The sequence below is a fragment of the Melanerpes formicivorus genome, unplaced genomic scaffold (genome assembly GCF_026170545.1).
Source record: "Melanerpes formicivorus ecotype bairdi unplaced genomic scaffold, bMelFor1.0.p_v2 SCAF_66, whole genome shotgun sequence".
In the NCBI taxonomy this organism is placed as follows: domain Eukaryota; kingdom Metazoa; phylum Chordata; class Aves; order Piciformes; family Picidae; genus Melanerpes; species Melanerpes formicivorus.
Window position 1 is genome coordinate 179069 of NW_027142418.1, and position 19915 is coordinate 198983.

At 48.3% G+C, this 19915-nt stretch overlaps 1 protein-coding gene across 2 annotated transcripts in view; it reads left to right on the forward strand.

Moving 5' to 3' along the window:
* FGD3 (FYVE, RhoGEF and PH domain containing 3) overlaps positions 1-19915 on the forward strand; it is a 119051-nt gene that overhangs the window by 21781 nt on the left and 77355 nt on the right. The window contains exon 1 of one of the 2 annotated variants that reach the window (XM_068162580.1): positions 9216-9410. The exons of the other annotated variant lie outside the window; for it this stretch is intronic. The gene's annotated coding sequence lies outside the window, so the exon portion shown is untranslated. Of the gene's footprint in view, positions 1-9215; positions 9411-19915 lie in introns of those variants that run through there. 2 annotated transcript variants of the gene reach the window in all.

Consider the following 19915-nt stretch of genomic DNA (forward strand, 5'->3'; position numbering starts at 1 on the left):
CTGCTGGAATGAACCTGAGGGCATGGGTAGCTTGCCTGTACAGCATGCACATTTGCTCACCATGGGAAACCTGGGGCTTGCTGAAATGTGGCATCTTGGCTTTCCTTGCTCCGCTTGGGCCATGCCTGCTTTTGTTTATTTTCCCTCACTCCCCCTTCTACCTCCCCCCCCCCCCCCCCCCCCCCCCATAGTCCAACAGGTCCAGGTAACTGGTACAGTAGTTTCCCACCTTTCCCATATAGGCATCTTAGGTTTTCATATTACTGTAGCAGTATGGGCATACATTCCCTGGGGAAAATGGGTTTCTGGGGCTAGCAGTGCATTGCCAAACATTTGCCTGAAGCATGTCATTAATATGGACAAAACACATGATAACCAGCCCAAACCCAAACCTCCTGGCAGCAAGCTAGAACCAAGAACTTGTTACTGTCTTGTGCCAGACATGTAAACCCGTGGAAGAGAGTGTGCTTAAAAGAGAAGCACTGATCATAGAAGCCCTGGCTGCCATAAAATAGGTAAGTTAGGGTAGGACAAGAGGGCCGGGTAAGTTTATTCCTCAAGTCAGGATGTAGTTTCATGGCTATTTGAAAATAAGGGAACAAAAGTAAATCCTTCTGGGCTTGTCCTGGGTCCAAAGCATCTTGGGCCAGGCTCTGGTCATGGAGCATTTCTTTGTCTGGATCTCTTAAGCAAAAACCTGCTAAATCTGCTCTGGAGGATGGTTGGATTTCTGTAATTAATGTGTATTTCCAGGTCAATAGAAGTGTTACTGCATAAAGTGCTTTGGGAGTTTTCTTGTTTGCATTTGGAAAGTCTTTTGTATGACAGGATAGGATTGAACACATTCTAGCGTCCCAGATGAAGACGTTGGAAACTACAGGCTGGAGCTGAGTGGGTTTGCAGGAGCTCTGTGCAAGCACTGGTGTGCGCTCAGTGAGCACAGCAGTGATTAGGAATGGCCTGGCTTGTAGTGGGGTTTTGCAAAACACATCCAAGTGCCAGGTTCTGCACATCGGCCACAACAACCCCGTGCAGAGCTACAGGCTGGGGTCAGAGTGGCTGGAGAGCAGCCAGGCAGAGAGGGACCTGGGGGTGCTGGCTGATGGTAGGCTGAACATGAGCCTGCAGTGTGCCCAGGCAGCCAAGAGGGCCAATGGCATCCTGGCCTGCATCAGGAACAGTGTGGCCAGCAGGAGCAGGGAGGTCATTCTGCCCCTGTACACTGCACTGGTTAGGCCACACCTTGAGTCCTGTGTCCAGTTCTGGGCCCCTCAGTTTAGGAAGGAGGTTGACTTGCTGGAACGAGTCCAGAGAAGGGCAACAAAGTTGGTGAGGGGCTTGGAACACAAGCCCTATGAGGAGAGACTGAGGGAGCTGGGGCTGCTTAGCCTGGAGAGGAGGAGACTCAGGGGTGACCTTATTGCTCTCTACAACTACCTGAAGGGGGGTTGTAAACAGGCAGAGGTTGGTCTCTTCTCCCAGGCAGCCAGTACCAGAACAAGAGGACACAGTCTCAGGCTGCACCAGGGGAAGTTCAGGCTGGAGGTCAGGAGGAAGTTTTACACAGAGAGTGATTGCCCATTGGAATGGGCTGCCCGGGGAGGTGGTGGAGTCACCATCACTGGAGGTGTTCAGGAGGAGACTTGATGGGATGCTTGATGCCACGGGTTAGTTGATTAGGTGGTGTTGGATGATAGGTTGGACACGATGATCTTGAAGGTCTCTTCCAACCTGGTCTGGTCTGGTCTGGTCTATTCTATTCTATATCACCACAGCTCTAACTTTGCTCCTGGTGCACCAAGATGTGCCCATCTGCCATGTATTCATAGAGATGCTTATTATAAACCCAACTTTCTGTCCTGGATAATATCACTTTGCTATAAAGCTATATACAAGCCCACCTGCCTCTTCCCCTGTGCCAACATACCTTTAAAAGCAATTTTTAGTGGAGTTGTGGAAGTAAATCCAAATAAGTCCTCCAACTTAGGGAGGACAAGAGCTTTCAAACACTAAAGCTTGTAATGGTAGCTGGGGCCTGACCCTGCTTCAGCGAAGCATGGAGAGCAAGCAGGCTCTTTGAAAGCCTGGAAGTTGTGCTTGGAGACACCACTTGGAGTGTTTCAATGGCAAGATTTCTGTGCAAGTACACTGCTCGGGCCAAGCCAAGCTCTGTGCTACAGTACTGTGTTCTTTTCACTTCTTGCATGAAATGCTATTGTGGCAGTAACTTCTTTGCATGATGTCTGTTCTCTGTGTGCTCCCTGACGTTGTTTTTTCTGCAGATTGCTTATTTTGTTTGCGTTGGACTGTGACTAATGAAGGGATTTGCTTTCTGTAGTGCCAGTGATGTTCTGCCAGTGGTTAGCAGGGGATTCCCACATGAATTTCCCTGCCTGTCCCTTGTGCCAGTTGTGTGCAGCAAAGAATAGCTGTACTTCATTTATTTACTTTGGGGAGTGAAGAAACAAAGGCTCACAGTTACTTTTTTTTTCTGAAGCAGTACTTCCAGCTCCATAGCTGGTGCTGGAGGGCAGGCAGTGGGGTACCAGGAGTTGGGTAGGACAGCCAGGAGGAGTCTGTGCTGCAGTTCTGTTCCTGCTGTGAAACCCTGGCAACGCTTGCTTTATTTATTTATTTTATTCCTTTTTTTCTCCCCTTTCATTTCCAAACATTCTTTGTGTGGACTGTGGACCAAGTCTGGTTTTCAGTAAGTATTTGTACAGTGCCTGTCTCAATGAGCTCTGCTGGCCTTTGGGATTTTTCAGGTGCTTTTGTAGTAATAATAAAATTAAAACCAGACACTAGTCAAACAAGCTGCTCTCCAAGTGCTCTCACCAAGAGCAAGGCCTGGTGTTCCCATCCCAGATCTTCCAAAAAGCCACAGGAATGTCCTAGCCTTATGGTTGCTGGGCTGCCTACACCATTGGTACACAGCTCATGGCAGTCCTTCGCTGCCCCTGCCTTCCCCTCCTGCAGCCTTTGAAGCGCATCCAAACTGCAGCCTGGAGGAGACCCAAACCATTCAGCAATGCACTGTAGGTGAGGCTCTGGGCAGACTTACCTCTGTGTTTTGGAGCTGCTGGGTTTGGTTGTGTTACATTTTTCATGGTGTGGCAGTTTAGGCAGGGTGCCTCCTGCTGCTGCCACACAAGATACACCTCCGGTGCCCGGGGTGTCCAGCCCAGTGGGTGGACACAGGAAGCTGCCTGTTTCATCCCCATCATGTCCTGCTCCCTATAAATCCATCTGCAAGGTCTCACACTTCCTCTCTCTCCTCCCTTGCTGCTCCTGTGGGACATGCTCCCTATCTGCTAATGAAAGGGGAGTTATTTCAAGGCCTCTTAGACCTGGCTAGGCCTAATGCCAGGAGGAGAAGGGCAACCTCAGATCTGCCCAGCTGACATTAGCCTAACAGTGGAGGGGGGGAAGAAAGAGCCCTAGGGATTTTGGGTGTAGCCTCAGGTGGGTAGGAGGGAAATACTGGGAGGTTTCTGGGTGTGCTGTAAGAGACTCTGCATGCTTTGGGATCTTCTTTGTCACTATGCTTGTAGCTTCTGTAAAACACTTTATTGCTTTTCCATTTACATTTTCCATCACTTCTGCAATTCATTTGTATGAGTCTCATTTTTCTGCCCTGGTGAAAGGCAAGAGAGGATCTGCCTCAACCCGGGATACATGGGGAGGATGATATCCCTGTGAGTTCCTGCAGGGCTGACTGGCTCTGGGATTTGGAGGGAGGATGAGTAAAAGTAAGGAAACTTAGGAAACACAACCCCTGAGGAAGGTATTTCCCTGAATCTTGTCCCATGAGCTTTTTTGGGAAGGATCTGAAGTGCCCCTCTTCTTACTTGGCAAAATAAGGAAATGTGAGCATTTTTCATCATTTTTTTTGCTGGACTTCTTTCTGGTACCAAGAGGATTTCAGAACTTCAGGGACCTAATCTCTGCCAGCATGCTGCTGTGCTGTTTGGGGAAGAAAAATGTTCACTGCTGTGTGTGCCTTTGTGGATAAGTTTTTGTTCCTGTCACTCTGAAATAGGTGATGCATCAAATTTTACCCTGAAAAAGTCCTCCAAGAGCAGCAAGCTCCCTCTTTGCAAGCTGTGGTTGCTAAAGGGAGCGACCCTCCGGGCGCAGGCACGCACGTGTGTGCGCGCATTAAAAACCCCAGAGCTCTATAGGACCATTTTCGAGTGACTGGCCTGGTTCGTGCTCTTGCTAAAGCTGGTCAGTGTTCCACACCATTCAAAGCACACAACTGTGGCTGCCCTTCTACAAAGGCTGTCTTTGTTTTGAATGTGAAGTCATAGTCTATTTAAAACTGTGTTTTAATGATGAATTTTGCTGGAAACTGGAGGAAATGAGTTCATGGGGTTTTGTCCTGATAAAAACAAAAGTGGAACTTGCAAAGTCAGCTGTGAGTAAATATGCATGGCCTGTTTTGTCGTTGCTGCTTTCTGCCTTTGGTCTCTCTTGCTAAGAATTTTGGAAGAAATGACAAAGCTCACATCAGTGACTTCATTCACTTCAGTTCTGCTTACTTTTGAAGATGTGCTGACCACAGGAATACAATGAGGATGGAAAAGGTCAACCACATCTTTTATATTTGTTTCTGGTAGATTTCATTTGATTGTACTTCCAGGAGGAACCGTCCTTCCCTTTTCCCCACTTCTCACTGGCTCAGTTCTTGGTTTTCTCCTGACCCTTCTGATGTGGTTCTGGAGTGGAGTGCTCTGGCAGCCCTAGGCCTACAGTCTGTCATAAGGTTTTGCTATGAGGTCCTTATCAGCACTGCCAGTCTGTAGTTGATGATGGTGATGATAACAATAACAATTATCTATTACTAGTGCAGTGAAATCTGATACTGATTTTGAACCTCTCCTATATCTATCCTATGGATAGATCAAAGGTCTGTTTCAGAACAACCCATTAATCTGGTTTTATTGCTGAATCATTTTTTCAAGTGGCCCAAGTTATTTGGGTGTTCAAGCTGCTTTTGTCACCAGTTACACCCTACAGATGATTCAAACTTAGCTTTTTTTCTTGTGGGACCTTAAGGGGAAATGTCTAAGATAAGATGCAGAAGTCTGTATGACCAGAGCAAAATTTTCCATTTGGTTTGTCCAAGCCTAAACAAATGAAGCTGCTGAGTTCTCCCAGGAATGCATTTTGCAGCAGAGGTGACTGAGAGCAAAGCCAGTACAACATTCTCAGCTGACTTAATGCCAGGAAAGGAACACCAGGTGGGCTGGACCAATCGTGCCTTAAAGCTGCAGCACCGCTATCATAGCTGCAGATTCACTGTTTGATAAACCAGTTTGACATTTTAAAGTAGCCTTCATTTTAGGGTAGCACCTGCCAGCCTTGTTAGTGCAGATGGGGAGTGGCTCTGCTGTGGCAGGGAAGGAAGCGCTGGCCATTGCCAGTGGCAGGGTTTAAAGTGGGGCAAGGTTGGGAAAAGTTGGCTTTCACAGAATCACTTCAGCTCCCTTTTCACGAGTTTAGAATATGTGGAAAACCTGTGTGGCTCACAGGAACCATCCTGAGTTTTCTGTATGCCTGCACAGTCAGCTGTGCATGGGAGACAATGGTGAAAATGCGTATTGCAAACCACAGCCACGGACTGCAGGTCCCTCGGTGTGGCTCCAGTTTCATGAGCTGCTGCTACCATTTCCCTTCTAGCTGCTTTACTAGGGAAGCTATAGTGCAGTCACCTGCTGCACATGTTGAACTCTCAGACAAATGAAGCACTTCAGCTTTTTCTGTTGGTTATTTAAAAGTTACTAGTGCATTATGCACAGGTGCCCTTTTCAGCATTACCATATGGCTTGAGTGATTGGCTGCATCTTCTGGGCTTCTTGGTGATGCTGTTAATGCACAGCAACTGAAGTGTCTGCATCAGGTCTGTGTTGCAGCTAGGCAAGCTGACAGTGCTTTCCTTTGTTTCATTTGCAGATGAATGTAGTCATCAGAGTATTAAATGAAGGGTAAACACACCACAGGTATCTCCTTGTTCTGCTGTATCCAGGATTTGAAGGGTTAATTTATCCTTAACACTGGCCTTTTAAATAATTTAAATTCTCTGTTTTCTTCTTCCAGCAAGGAGTTTATCAATAATCTAAAACTACCAGCAACAAAAAGATTAGTTCTTCATTTCTTTGCATGTGAACAGTTCTAATGAAAAGCTTCAAGAAGATTACAGGAGGCTTGCATAGTAATAATTAGCCATTCACTTGTCATTTTTGTTCAATTTATTCTTTCTCAATGGAAGACTAAATTCAGGCTTTTTCCCCCTCAGCTTTGCACATCCAATCCTTTACCTTGTTACTAGGAGACACAGAATGATATGTTGCATGTTGCTTTCCTCAAGCACAGTGGTATTAGCCACTTATTCACAGGAAGGTAGGCTGGTGTTGAGACTATTGCTCTGTAGCTGTTAGAAAGTCTGAACCAGGCTTTTTTATTCCTTTAGGGAGACTTTGCAGCAACCTCCTGGCTGTTCTTTCCAGACATAGCTGGATACATGTGATTTTGTTTTTTAATGCACATACAGAAGTAACAGTAGCTGCCTTCCCTGCAGTTTCTTGGCTTTCTGCTGTGCCTCACTTACCTTTGGCTCTTCCTGGCAGGCTGCCTTTTAAAGAAAAGAATTAACACATCTGAGCTGCTCCCACGGGAACTCTTCCCCCCCCTCCCCGAGGTCACTGAGCTTCCTTGGCAGTCAGCAGTGTGGCTGTTTAATCTGGTTTCCTGGGGGTGTGGGGTGTGTGCAGTTGTGCTCTGTGCCTCAGTGCTCCTTGCAGAGCAGCCTGGCAAAAGGGCTGGAAAGCTCCACCGTCGGTTGGTTGTGGGTTTTGTTGTCCTTTTTGCCTTCAGTTTTTCAAAATTCCTCAGCTGGGTCCCTAGAAAGGAGAGAGCCTTCTAGGTGCCTAGAAAGGATCAGAGAAGTGGGCAGACCCATCAGACAGGCAGCTGCCAGCTGGGCAATGGACACATGAGTTACTCCAGACTAGCTCCGTCCTGCACTGGTCTTTACCCATAGGGATCTGAGAGGGCCACAGTCTAAAGCTTCATCAGTGTAGGGGGCTGTGGCCAGGACTGTGAGGCTAGGCTAGAGGAGCTGTGCAGAGCTGCTCCCTGGCACTGGGCTGCAGCAGTAGCTGGGCTGCTCTAGTTCCTGGCTGTTTGGGGTTCTAAGCCTTTCTAGGCCCTCCACTTGGGCATGTTTGTAGCATTTGCTGTTTTGTTGTGTTCGCACTGGCAGGCTCAGTTCTGCTCTTCCTTTGCTTTGTTTAGGAATTGGGATTGGGCTTTGGGTGAAGCTTTACTAGCAGTGGTTGTAAAGACATGACTGTGGGGGCAGCTACAGGAGCACAGGAGAGCACAGAGAATCACCCTCTGATCTGGGTACCACAAAATCAGCAAAACTTATTTGTGCTGTGATGTAAGATTTGTCTTGTTTGTGTTAGGCTTTTTGAGTTGTGGTCTGGTGAAGAAATGGTGAAATCCTGTCTGACTGGGGAGGAAAACAGAAATAATGTGAACTAGGCTTTTTGCTCTCTGCTTCAACCTGCCCTCTGCAGTTACTTCACTCCTGTACCAGCAGGGTGTCTTTTAGGGATGGTACATGTATAAATGGAATCAAAGAATCATAGAATCAATGAAGTTGGAAGAGACCTCAAAGATCATCAAATCCACCCTGTCACCCAACACCTTCTGACTACTAAACCATGGCACCAAGTGCCATGTCCAGTCCCCTCTTGAACACCTTCAGGGATGGTGACTCCACCACCTCCCCGGGCAGCACATTCCAGTGGCTAACAACTCTCTCTGTGAAGAACTTCCTCCTCACCTTGAGCCTAAACTTCCCTGGGACATCTCTTCCATCATCTTCCTGCTGTGAAATGTTGTGAGGGGAAACATTCTTTTTCACTGCTCTCACCAGTTGTCCTCTGGGTGGGAGATACAAGCCATCTTTCTGGGTCTTTCTGACCTTGGTGGTGGTGTCTCCTTTTCCCCCATGTGCATCTGGAATGACAAAGAGGGAGCTCCAGGGAGGGAGCAGCTGCTGTTTGCTAGAGGAGCTGCAGGAGCAGCCACCAGCAGGGTTTTCTGCTGAGAGATTCCACAGCCTGACAGGTCTTGTGCCCAGCTGGCTGGTAACTGTTCTGATGGGGTCTTCACCTCAGCTTTCCTCCACATCTGTCCTTTTGTATGGCCCATAGCTCTGGCCCACTCTCTCTTCTTGGCTTAACTCTTTAAACAAGCCTGCTGAAAATGCTAAGTAAACATATGCTGGAATTTGGAGTGGACTGCCTTTAGGTGCTGTGCTTGCATACCCAGAGTGGTCTGTTGTGTAATGCAGGCTTCTTGTCTTCCTTTAAGGAGAGGCTGAGGAGAGAGGAGGAGGTCTGGCCAGCATGCTAAGGTGGAGCTCTCTCTGTAAAAACCTCTAGCAATTGTTATGTGCTCAAAGACAGTGCACATCAGTTTGAAATTGTATTGGCATCTTCAGTGGAATTTTCGTGCCTGGCTTCTACTCTGGATGTTTTTGTTGAGTCTGAGTGGGGACTGTGAGAAGACCCAAGGAGCAGTAACTCGTGCTGATGTGGAGTCCAGCTGCTGCCGAAGGAGCAGCTGTGCAGCGATTGTGTCTCGATGCCTGCACTGCTTTTGCTGGTGCAAACAGCAGCGAAACCATGGAGCTCGTTTGTGTCATACTGTGCGTGATAGTTGTCCAGGACAGAAATGCTGCCCTGCACTTTACCGATAAGCTGCCGCTCCGTATCAAGCCTTCCTGGATCTGGTCACGCTTGCTGCAGCCTCAGCTCTGCAACAGGTTTGCATTGTCGACCAATTTTCAATTGCAGTTGAGCATCGATTTCCATTTGTGCAAATTCCAATATGTAAATAAAGTTCCAGTTCTTCAGCTCCTCTTTGGAGGGTTCTTATGCTCTGTGTGTGTTTCAGGCAGCCTGCCCCCAGCAGCTCAGACAAGTTTCATGCTTTTCAACTCTATGAAATTTGGTGAAAATGAAAGTGCCGATAAAAACTGCAGTGGTAGTAGTGACACACATTTTGTTCCGGCGTGCAGTTCCAGGCAGCCTGGCTTTAAAGCATATCCACTGAGCAGCAGCATTACCATCAGCGAAGCCCCCTCCCCTTCCCACATTTATTTCCATGGTAACCCGAGGAAGGCATTCTGCAGCCTCAAAACTACTTCTGCTCTTTCATCATGCAAGCTGGCATTGTCAAGGGCTGAGTGTATCCCTACAGCTTTGAATGAGAGAAAAAAGAAAGAAAGAAAGGAAAAAAAAGGCTGAATTTGGATGGGCAGTTGCTATTTGGGAGGCCCTGCAGCAGGAAAGAACGGGCAACCTTCAAGTGACCTAGTGTCCCTCCGTTACTTAGTAAGGAAAACCCAGTCTTGCTTCATTAATTGATTAACTTCGGGGGTGGGGTTATCAGAATTCCCCTTCTGTGAAGCCAACCGTGGAAGTCCTGAAGCGGCTGCGAGGCTGCGGGGAGAGGGGCAGATGGCTGGGCAGGCTGCGCTGGTGAGCTGCTGACGAGCTTACATGCTGTGAGCTGTTGCAGATCTTGCTTTCTCACAGAGCCTTCAATGTCTTCCCAGGTACGGTTTAGAGAAGGCAGCTGCCTGCTCTTTGCTGGCGGTGGGCATTTGCCCCTGGCTGGTGTGCAGTGGGACGCTCGGCGGCAGCCGGCAGCGTGCGCTCTGCCTGAGCGCTTGGGAAGTGCTTCTGTGCTTCTGGCCCTAACGAGCCGGATTCATTTGGATGATCTCCGCGGTGCATGCTTTGGGGAACCCGTGTTTGTGCGGCATTGTGAGGAGATGTGGGGAGGATTTGACCATCCCGGAGCAGGCTCAGGCTATGTGTGCAGCGGTTGCTGTGTGTGGTAGTCACGTGTGGATGTGGTGGTACTGATCCCTTGCAGCAGTATCTGCAGCCGGGAAAGGAGGGAATGATGCTGTGAGTAATTGATTGTTTTTAATACCCTGAAAGCAGAAGCCTGTCTGATAGAAGTGTGGTCAGGCATGTTTCAAACAGTATCCTCCTTTCCTATGAGAAATGGATCAGACAGGTTGTTATTGTCAATTCTTTGCTTCTCTGTTTCCATGTCTGAGCACACGAAGCACTGTGCAGCAGTAGTGCTGAGGGGAGTGCTTCAGGGGGGCTGCCTGCTGAGGGGACTGCACTGCTGTGTGACTGCCTTGTGACAGGCTGGCAGCATTTTTGGGTTTCCTTCCTTGCATTATTTGGTTGGGGAGGGGTGAAAAGGTAGCTCACTTCCAAACATCTCTGACGTGCATAACGTCTGTGAAGTCACCATGACAACATGGGGACCTGCATCAGGTTTTTGCCTCCACCCTTTTTCTGTTGTGGTGTTGTTTAGGGGAGTGAAAAAAAAATTACTTATGCATTCTCTGCGATGTTTGACAGGGAGTATCCTACAGCTCCTGTTGATATGGGATTTGTCACGGTGTCCAACTCTTAATGATGTTTGCAAGGATTTCCTTTGATTAAGCACAGTCCAATGTGTATAACCTGGAGTACAACTATGATGGGACCTAAACATGGGCATGAGCAGCCCCAGCAGCAGTAAAGGTCAACCTTGCCCATGATGCTGGCTGGCATTGCAGCTCCCCCCGAAAACTGCTGCACTCTTGTGGTCCTGTGTTCTTTACCATGTGAGACATGGAGCCTGGGGACTTGTGACAGTTGTGTGAGCTAAGGTTAAGCGCATCTGCATTCAGACCAGACTGGAGTTTGAGGCAAACTCAGGGACAGAAAAGTCTGATCCTGGTCAAGAAACAAAGAGTTCTTCCACCTGTCTGTGCTGAGGAGTGCCGACTGCACCTCCCAGGCAGGAAGAGGGTGAAGGCTTTTGCAAAATGTGTTGCTAGCCGTTCCTTCCCACTCATTAGGACTCCCAGGAGGCACGCTCCCTGGCTTGGGGTCCGTTCATCCCTTGGTCTGAGGCATGCTCATTTTGCCACTTGTAGATTTTTCTGGCCCGCCGACGATTAGCTTGCACAGGGCGCTTCCAGCTCTTGTGAAGTGCTGGCGCTGGTTAGAAGGGAAGACTGGCCAGGTTAGGGAGGGTGTGCAAGAGAGGCAGTGGCTACAGCACGGTAGTTAAGAGGCTTTTCTGGGAAGCAGTGATGGGACAGCATCTGGCTTCTGGTTGCACTCCCCCAGCTGCAGGCACGTGCAGGGAGCTAGGTGGGTGCTTCGTGGATAGTGTTCTGGAGTGACCCAACTCGGGAATCTTAGTTCTACTTACTTTGGGGAGTAGACATCTTACCTGAAGATATCTCATCTAGTGCCATCTTCTGCCTGCTTTTAACAAGGTTTGTAGGGTGGGAGGGAGGGTTTTGTTTCATACTTTCAACAGCAACCTGTATAATTCATAGTGATTAGTGGAATAAGGAGTACTAGTGGATGCTCTGTGGAGGTGATGCTTTGATGTCGGCAAAGGAAGGTAATTGTGTACTTCCAAGTTATCTTTATACTACTTGATGAAAAAATGCACTGTAATTTGGATAAATGGAAGTAAAAATACTGGCAGTTGTCACCTGTGCCTGTGTGCCCCTGAAATGTAGGATCTGTGGCATCTGGATTTACTTGCACTTCTGCCAGAGCTGTGAGCAATTCTGGTATTCAGGGAACCGAAATGCAAATACAGCTTGTCAGTGCCTTTTGACTTGTTACCCTAGGTGCTTGACATGAGAAAGTGAAGAACCTAGACATTTCCCTCTCCATCCCACCATCCTGCTGCTTTAGTTGCCAGTGGGTAGACTGGACTTCTTTTTAGTTTGGGGAAGTGTTGACTTCTGTCTGATGTTGAGGTTCCAAGTAACCTTTCACAGGAATGATCTGGCCCTGCATAAGACCATGCCCTTGGAAGAACGACATCTCCTTCATGTTACCTGATGCTATCGTTTCAAATACAGCAGCTGCACCAAGTCCAGTCCTTTGGAAATTCAACTCAAGTATCTGAGAAAAGATTTCATTTGAGCCAAGGGCTCAGAACAATGAGAGAAGTCAGTGAGGAGGACAAGTAAGAGCAAGAATTGAGTGGAGTTGGGCTGTAGAGATTTTTGTGGTTACATACCTTGCTTTCAAGATCCTTAAAGTCAGGAAGCATGCCATAAGTGCTTGAGGCAAAAACTTGTAAGTCATGAATTTAGGAGTAGTTAAAAAGAACCAAACAAGCAAAAAACCAAAACCCACCCTCCCCCCACCCTCCAAAAAACCCTTCCAACCAACAAAACCCCACCACAACCCAGCCCAACCCAACCCCCTGCAAACACAAACAACAACAAACCCCTTCTTACTCCCATGGGCCAGGATCTGAACCAAGCTTGGTGTTGTAAGGAAATCCAGGCCAAAAGGAATCCACATACGAAGGTCCAGCAGAGACACAACAGACTGCCAGTGAAGAAGGCATTGCAGCATTTCTGCTTTGTAGGCTCCTGGAGACTGAAGTGATGCTTTGGACTCCATCTGATGTTAACAGTAGTGCTTGAAGAGCTTAGAGACTCACCTGAAGTCAAGGCATTTGTTTGATTGGGGTTTTTTCCTATGTATTTGATGCATTTGTAAGTGGGGAAACCAAAGACTTGCTTTCCCTCCTACAGAATAGGGCTGCATTCCTTTGCAGTGTTTCATTAGGACCAGTCTAAGTTTGCTGTGTCAGAGACTTGTGTTGTCCTTCTTGGTCTTTGCCAGTGTTGGTGTATGAGCTGCTATGAAGAGCTGCATCCAAGTAGTCTTTCCAACTTTCAAGGTTCCTCCACTCAACCCCTACACACACACACACACACACACACACCCCCCAGCCATTCACCAGAGTGGCTAAATTCACAATTCCTTGTTAAAATTGGGCCCTGTTTTACAGAGCATTTGTTCTTTTCCCCTGTCCTTCCACCTCCCCAGCCCCCCCAAGGAGAGAAAGCAACAACAACAAAAATCTGCATTTGTAAGCTCCAACAAGAAACCAAAATTGAGCATTGTGCCTTAAGCATGGGGTTTGCCCTGTGAGTGCAGCTGTGGCATTAAAAACCCCTTTCCTCAGAAATGAGAGAGAGCTGGAGAAAATACTCCACTGCAGGAGCTAAATGTCTGCAAAACCAAACTGGCTTTACCTCAGCTAAATTTGTGGAATGAATGGCCAAAAGGGTCTGAGCAGCTGGGAAGGTGAACCTGTGGTTATGGTGCTTACAGTCACCTTTAGTTGGCTTTGTTTCTAAGGAGAAGGAAGGGTGTCGATGTTTGGATGCCTCTTCCAAGCGCTGCTGGTTCCTGAGGACACCAGCAGCCTGCTCTGGTTCTTCCCATGCCGTTAGGCAAACATAATTGAGAAACAGTGCTTCTGCCTATTGGCCAGTTGAGTTTTGGTGAACCAGATCGTGACAGGGTTCTGTAGAACACAGGACCTGTCAAAGTTCCTGCCCTACCTGTTGTGTCGTGGTAGAAGACACCTCAGAGTCCAGCCCCACTCTGCTGCCTGCCATCTGCATGGCTCCCATCCTGCTTTCACAGAACTTGGGATGAGCTGAGCCTGCTCAGGGTTGGATCAATTTATTGACATGATAAAAATCTAACCAAGAATGATGTAGTGCCTGTAGCTGAGGGAGCAGGGCAGGAGGGCTTTCAGTTGGACGGGCTTAGGTGTTGGGTAAAACTGCACCATTAGTCTCATCATCTGTACCTTGCACTTCTGTCCAGTTCTGCTCTTCAGCATGGGATGTGCCATTCCTTTCTGCTGCTGCACATTTGGGCTGGTGTGTGAAAATGCCCTGCTTTGGAAACACTGCTATGGGAGGCAGAGGGAATGACAATTGCCATTAACTTGAGGTATTACCATGGAGATAGAGAAGGCACAATTTGTAGAGCTTCTGGGCTGATCTGCTGGGTTGAATTCCCACCCTCCCCCCCCCCCCCCCCCCCCCCAAAAAAAAAAAAGAAGCTGCTCTGCTCTTCCCTCTGAGAAATCTGAAGTGTTTCAGGTCTGGGTCCTCAAAGAGTTAAATGCAGGGAAGTACTAATCAGTGAATATTTAGGTCATCAAAGCCTGAGACTGGAGAAAGCCTGAACATTGCTGACAGCTGGTGGGGTTTATGTTGGTAATGGAGAGAGGTGAGAATCTCTTCCAGCTAGCATAACTGCTGGATTTGGAGTTTCTGAATGTCCTTTCCATTGTGTTTGTGTTTTTAGTTGCATTTCTTTTGCTGTGCAGTGAGGTGTGCAGTGGGCTTTCTGGAACCATTCTTGGTGTTTTTCATAAGGTCCTACAATCCTGGTTGGAGCTGACTTTCTAATACCAGTAGCTGTTTTGAAGACTCAAAGTGGGTGATCTGTTATCTTTACAAAATTCAATGTCTTTCTGACTTTCTGCAGGGCTCTGCCCTGTGAGCAGCTTGTCAAGCATGTGGGTAGTACCAGCACTGAAAGGTCAGTGTGTTTTCATGGTAGGTAGTCCTGGAAGCTGTCACCCTGAAATCCACGGGGCTACTCGTGTCTGCCTGTGTCCACATTCAGGCTTGGAAAACTTGTAATTTACCATCCTGGGTAAGGTCTGCAAGAGTTGGGTCTGATCTGCTGTGTCCCCTCTGCTCTGGGCCAGATGCACCCTAGCAGTTTAGTCTGCCCATGGCTTCCCTGCAGCTAGAACTGTATGAAACAGCTCTTCTCAGTTGCAGCCATTAAGGATAATAAAAAATGTTTCTATAAATTTATTAACAGCAAAAGGAGGCCTGGGGAAAATCTCCATCCTTTGTTGGATACAGAGGGAAGCAGAGTGACTGAGGATGAGGAGAAGGCTGAGGTGCTCAATGCCTACTGTGCCTTGGTCTTTAGCACTGGATCCAGCAGCTCACTGCACACCCAGCCTCATGAGCCAGGAGCCAGGGAGGGGAATCACAGTGAGGTCATCACAATAAGTGAGGCAGTGGTCACTGACCTGCTGCGCCCCTTAGACGCACAAAATCTCTGAGACTGGGTGGGCTACACCCAAGGGTGCTGAGGGAGTTGGCAGATGTGCTCCCCAAGGCACTATCCATTATTTATCTGTAGTCCTGGGGAGCTCCCAGTGGGCTGGAGGGTAGCAAACACCCATCTACAGGAAAGGAAGAAAGTAGGATCTGGGGAACTATAGACCTGTCAGAGTGACCTTGGTACCAGAGAAGGCTGTGGAGTAGATCATCTCAAGTGCAATCACACAACATATGGAGAACAACCAGGGGATCAGGCCCAGTCACTGTGGGTTTATGAAGGGCAGGTCCTGCCTGACCAACCTGACCTGACAGGATGACCGACTGTTGGATGAGGGAAAGACTTGTCTGCTTCAGGAGAGGGTTGTCTGTGCTGAGGCTTCTACTCTGTGTGGTTGAGGGTTGCTCAAACTGCACTGTTACAGAATCACAGAATTGTTGTTACTGGAAAATCTCTCTAAGGTCATTGAGTCCAACTGTCAGCCCAGCACCACCGTGGCCACTAAGCCATGTCCCCAAGTGCCATGGCCACACATTTCTTGAGCACCTCCAGGGATGGTGACTCCACCACCTCCCTGGGCAGCTTGTGCCAATGCCTGACAAACCTTTCCATGAAAATTGTTTAGTTAATGTCTAGCCTAAACCTTCCCTGGTGCAGCCTGAGGCCATTCTCTGTCCTTTTATCACTTATTCCTTGGGAGAAGAGCCCAACCCCCACCTGGCATCAACCTCCTTTCAGGGAGTTGTAGATGGCTGGAAGGTCTCCCCTCAGCCTCCTCTTCTCCAGACTAAACACCCCCAGCTTCCTCAGCTGTTCCTCCCCAGCCCTGTTCTCCAGACCTTCCCCCAGCTTTGTTGCTGTGCTTTGAGCCTGCTCCAGCCTCTCAATGTCCTTGGAGTGAGGGCCCCAAAACAGACCTCAGGATTTGAGCTGTGGCCTTAGCAGTGCCCAGCTCAGACAGACACTCCCTGCCCTGGTCTTGCTGACAGTGAGAGAGGACAAAGAGAATATTTCAAAGTAAGGAAGACCCTGGGGTTTTCTCTTCATCCTTCTGTGCTTGGAAACCGACTGGAGATCTCCCACAAATGGTGTGTGAGTCTGTTCATTAAAGGAGCACAAAATGGGTTTAGTTCTAAGCCACTTAATTAAGCCTGGGGGGACACGCAGGTCTTTCAGGCTGCACATTTTCTGCTAGTTTGAAGCTTGCCCAGACAGAAAGGATGAACTGTGTGGGGTCAGGCAGGGTAGGCTGGGTGTTTTGGGGCAGTACCAGCAGGTAAGTGGTGGGGAGAAAAAAGAAACAAAAGTAATTGTAAAAGGTCAGAAGAAAAGCTTTTCAGAGAATGAAGCTATGCATATTGGAAACTTTCTACAGACCCTTGCCTCAAAAGAGGGCTGTCCAACGTTGGGGTACCTGTTGGCTCAGTAGCTGAGTGGAGCAAATAGAGGAAAACCAGCACAATGTGCTCTCTTGGGCTTCAGCTTAGTTTCCAAATCCAATGTTTTGCTGCTGTGTGTTGTCTTTGTTGTTTGGATCATGGTGTAGGGAGCTGCTCAGAACACCTGGGTGAGAGCCTGCATTCAAAGTGGGTGAGGTTGCCATTCTTGTATAACTCTGTATAGGCTCTGTTCAGCCTGATCTGGCTCTGGCCAGCCTGATCTAGTGTGGGGTGTCCCTGCCCGTGGCAGGGGGGTTGGAACTAGATGATCCTTGTGGTCCCTTCCAACCCTGAATGAAACTATGAAACTTGTATTGTGTTTCTGGGTCCAAGTCTGCAGTTCCATGGGCAAGAAGGTAGTTGTGCTGCGTGAATTGAGAGTCAGCCTGCAGAGAGCAGTGACAGCTGCCCTCCCAGCCCTATTTCCATGCTCTAGGGCCTGTACCCATATGGTGTGTTTGGAGCTCAGCTGAGGTAAGCAGGGAAAAGGAAAGTGAAGATCAGGAGCACAACTCTAGCAGGCCACTGGCATCAAGGTGGTATGGATGGCTTCAGCAGTGAGACAAAAAGAAGGAATTGTGCTAATTCCTCTGGTAGATGAGGGCACAACATTGCTACACATAAAGTAGCTCCCAGTAATGCTGTGAATCCTAATCAGGAGGGAAAACAGAAACACATTCAATGTGACCATCAGTTCCGTTTCATGTAGAGGAGTTTGCCATCACGAAGATTATATCCTAGGCAGGACCTGCAGGAGCTGAAATGTTTCTCCACCTACAGGGTTATGGGCTATAAATGGCGTGATTGCCTTAGCCCAGAACAGACCTGATGAGTTTAGGGGTTACAGTTTTGACAGGGGAACTCTGGACAGGAAGAATTCATTTAGGTCTTTGGGATGGACAGGGTAAAAATACCCCTGCCACAGGTTTTCTTGCAATAATAATGATACTAATCATAAGAACTAGACAGCAGTGAGTGGACTAATGACAGCTGTGCCTAAGGATCCCAGAGTTCATATGGCTTTGTTAAACCCTGCACAGTCCAGCTCCCTTCGTGAGTTCTTCCCCTAAGTGCTCACTGTTTCTTACAACATCCCATGGGTAACTGGGTTTGCAAATCAGTTCTGTTTCATACAGTACTAAAATGTTTCTTGCTTCTTTGTCCTTCACTGGTCACCCCATTATTGGTCCTTCCTTTCCTGGTGTAGATGATATTCCTTTCAAGTTTGGTAATTGCATGATCTTCAATGCACAGGCAGACTGTAAGACACTGTCCCCGCTCCAGCGGGTGAGGACTGTCTGCTGATGAACAGGTTAGTCCTCTGCTACTCAGACTGGCTCCAGTCCTCTGTGAAGATCTGCATTTGGGATATTAATTCTCTAGACAAATCAGCACTTGGTTTAAAGCATTGTTAAGAACAAAGCAAATAAGATTCTGTGAAATGCAGCCTTGTGAATGGTGCTGATGCTTTCTGCTGTCATTTGTCTGTCCCCCTCTGAGAGCACTGTGCAGAGGGATGAGCTGAGCTTTCTGAGATCACTTACCCAGGGAGATGAATATCAGCTTAAGAAAAGAAAAACCCAAGCTAATTAAAACTTGGCCTGAATCTTGCAGTCCTGCTCAAAAGTGTCCCTGCTTTCAGTGTTTATGTTGATGGGTTTGTTCTGTACCAGAAGTGTTAGCAAGGCCTTTGACAGGGTCCCCCACAACATGCTACTTGCCAGGTTGAGATGTGGATTTTCTGGATGGGTAAGGAATTGGCTGGATGATCACACCCAGAGGGCAGTCCTCAATTGCTTGAAGTCCAGATGGTGAGCAATGACAGTGGTGTCCTTCAGGGGTCCATACTGGGACCTGTACTGTTTAGTATTTTTATCAGTGCCATAGACAGTGGGATCAAGGCACCAGCAGCAGAGTGCAGGTGACACCGAGCTGAGTGGTGCTGTTGATATGCCAGAGGGACAGGATGGCATCCAGAGGACCTGGACTGGCTGCAGAGGTGGTGTCCAGGTGAACCTCATGAAGTTCAGCAAGAGGAAGTGCAGAGTCCTGCACCTGGGCTGGAACAATCCTCACTGTCAATACAAGGGGGGGTGATGTGGTAGAAAGCAGCCCTGGTGAAAAAGACTTGGGTGTACTGGTGGACAAGAAGCTGGACAGGAGCAGGCAGTGTGAGCTTGCAGCCCAGAAGGCCAATGGCAGCCTGGGCTGCATCCAAAGCAGTGTGGCCAGAGATGGAGAGAGGAGGTCCTGTCCCTATGCTCTGCTCTGGGGAGACATCACCTGCAGTGCTGTGTCCAGCTCTGGAGCCCTCAACACAGGAAGGACATGGACCTGATGGAGAGGGTCCAGAGGAGGGACATGAAAATGCTCAGGGGGTTGGAGCAGCTCTGCTATGAGGACAGGCTGAGGGAGCTGGGGGTGTTCATCCTGGAAAAGAGAAGGCTTTGGGGAGACCTAGTAGTGACCTTCCAGTACCTGAAGGGGGCTACAAGAAGGCTGCAGAGAGACTGTTTGCAAAGGCCTGCAGGGACAGGACCAGGGGCAATGGCTTCAAACTAGAGCAGAGCAGATTGAGATTGGATGTGAGGAACAAGTTCTGCACCAGGAGGGTGGTGGAACGCTGGCACAGGTTGCCCAGGGAGGTGGTTGAGGCTCCATGCCTGGAGATATTGAAGGTGAGGCTGGACAGGGCTCTGGGCAACCTGATCCAGTGGAGGATGTCCCTGCTGAGTGCAGAGGGGTTGGACTGGACGAACTGTGGAGGTCCCTTCCAACCCAGACCTTTCTAGGATTCTATGAAATCTGGGCTCAGAACTGCTGAAGTAAACTGCAGGCTAGAGCAAGTTTGGGGGTTGAATGATGCCAGCCTAGGGGGTGGTTGTAACCTCCATGTGTGCACACAGTGTTTAAGCTGCAGTGAGAGCAACAGTGGATCCAGAACATACACTGGTGCTGGCTGTGAGCAGGAAACGCATGCAGGTGTAAAACACGTCTGTGACCTTCGAGAGGCCGTGGCCTGCTGCTTCAGACCTGAGGCATTTGCTAAGAGGATAACTGCAGAAGTTTGTTCATTGAAGAAGCACATGTCAATGGTTGTGTGGCACATGCAAGATCCTTAAATCAATTTTACCATTGCTCTTCTGGCCCTGTACCAGAGATTTGGTCTTGAATTGTTTGGTAGCACCGTTCTACTAAGTCATCTTGCTGCACAGGTTGTGCTGCTCAGTCTGGTCTGCCTCTTTAAAGCACCTGCAGAGTAAAGTGGATTTAGAAGTGGCATTTCTTTGTTATCTTCTGATTGTGGATGACTGCTGCTTGTGGGAGGTTTGGGTTTGCTTAATGAGACTTCCCTCTGTTGAGTTCTTAAAATAAATTCTCATTTTTATGGAAACACAAAACATTTGGAAAATCTCCAGCAACAACTTCCACTCTTCTCCCAATTTTGACCTCTTG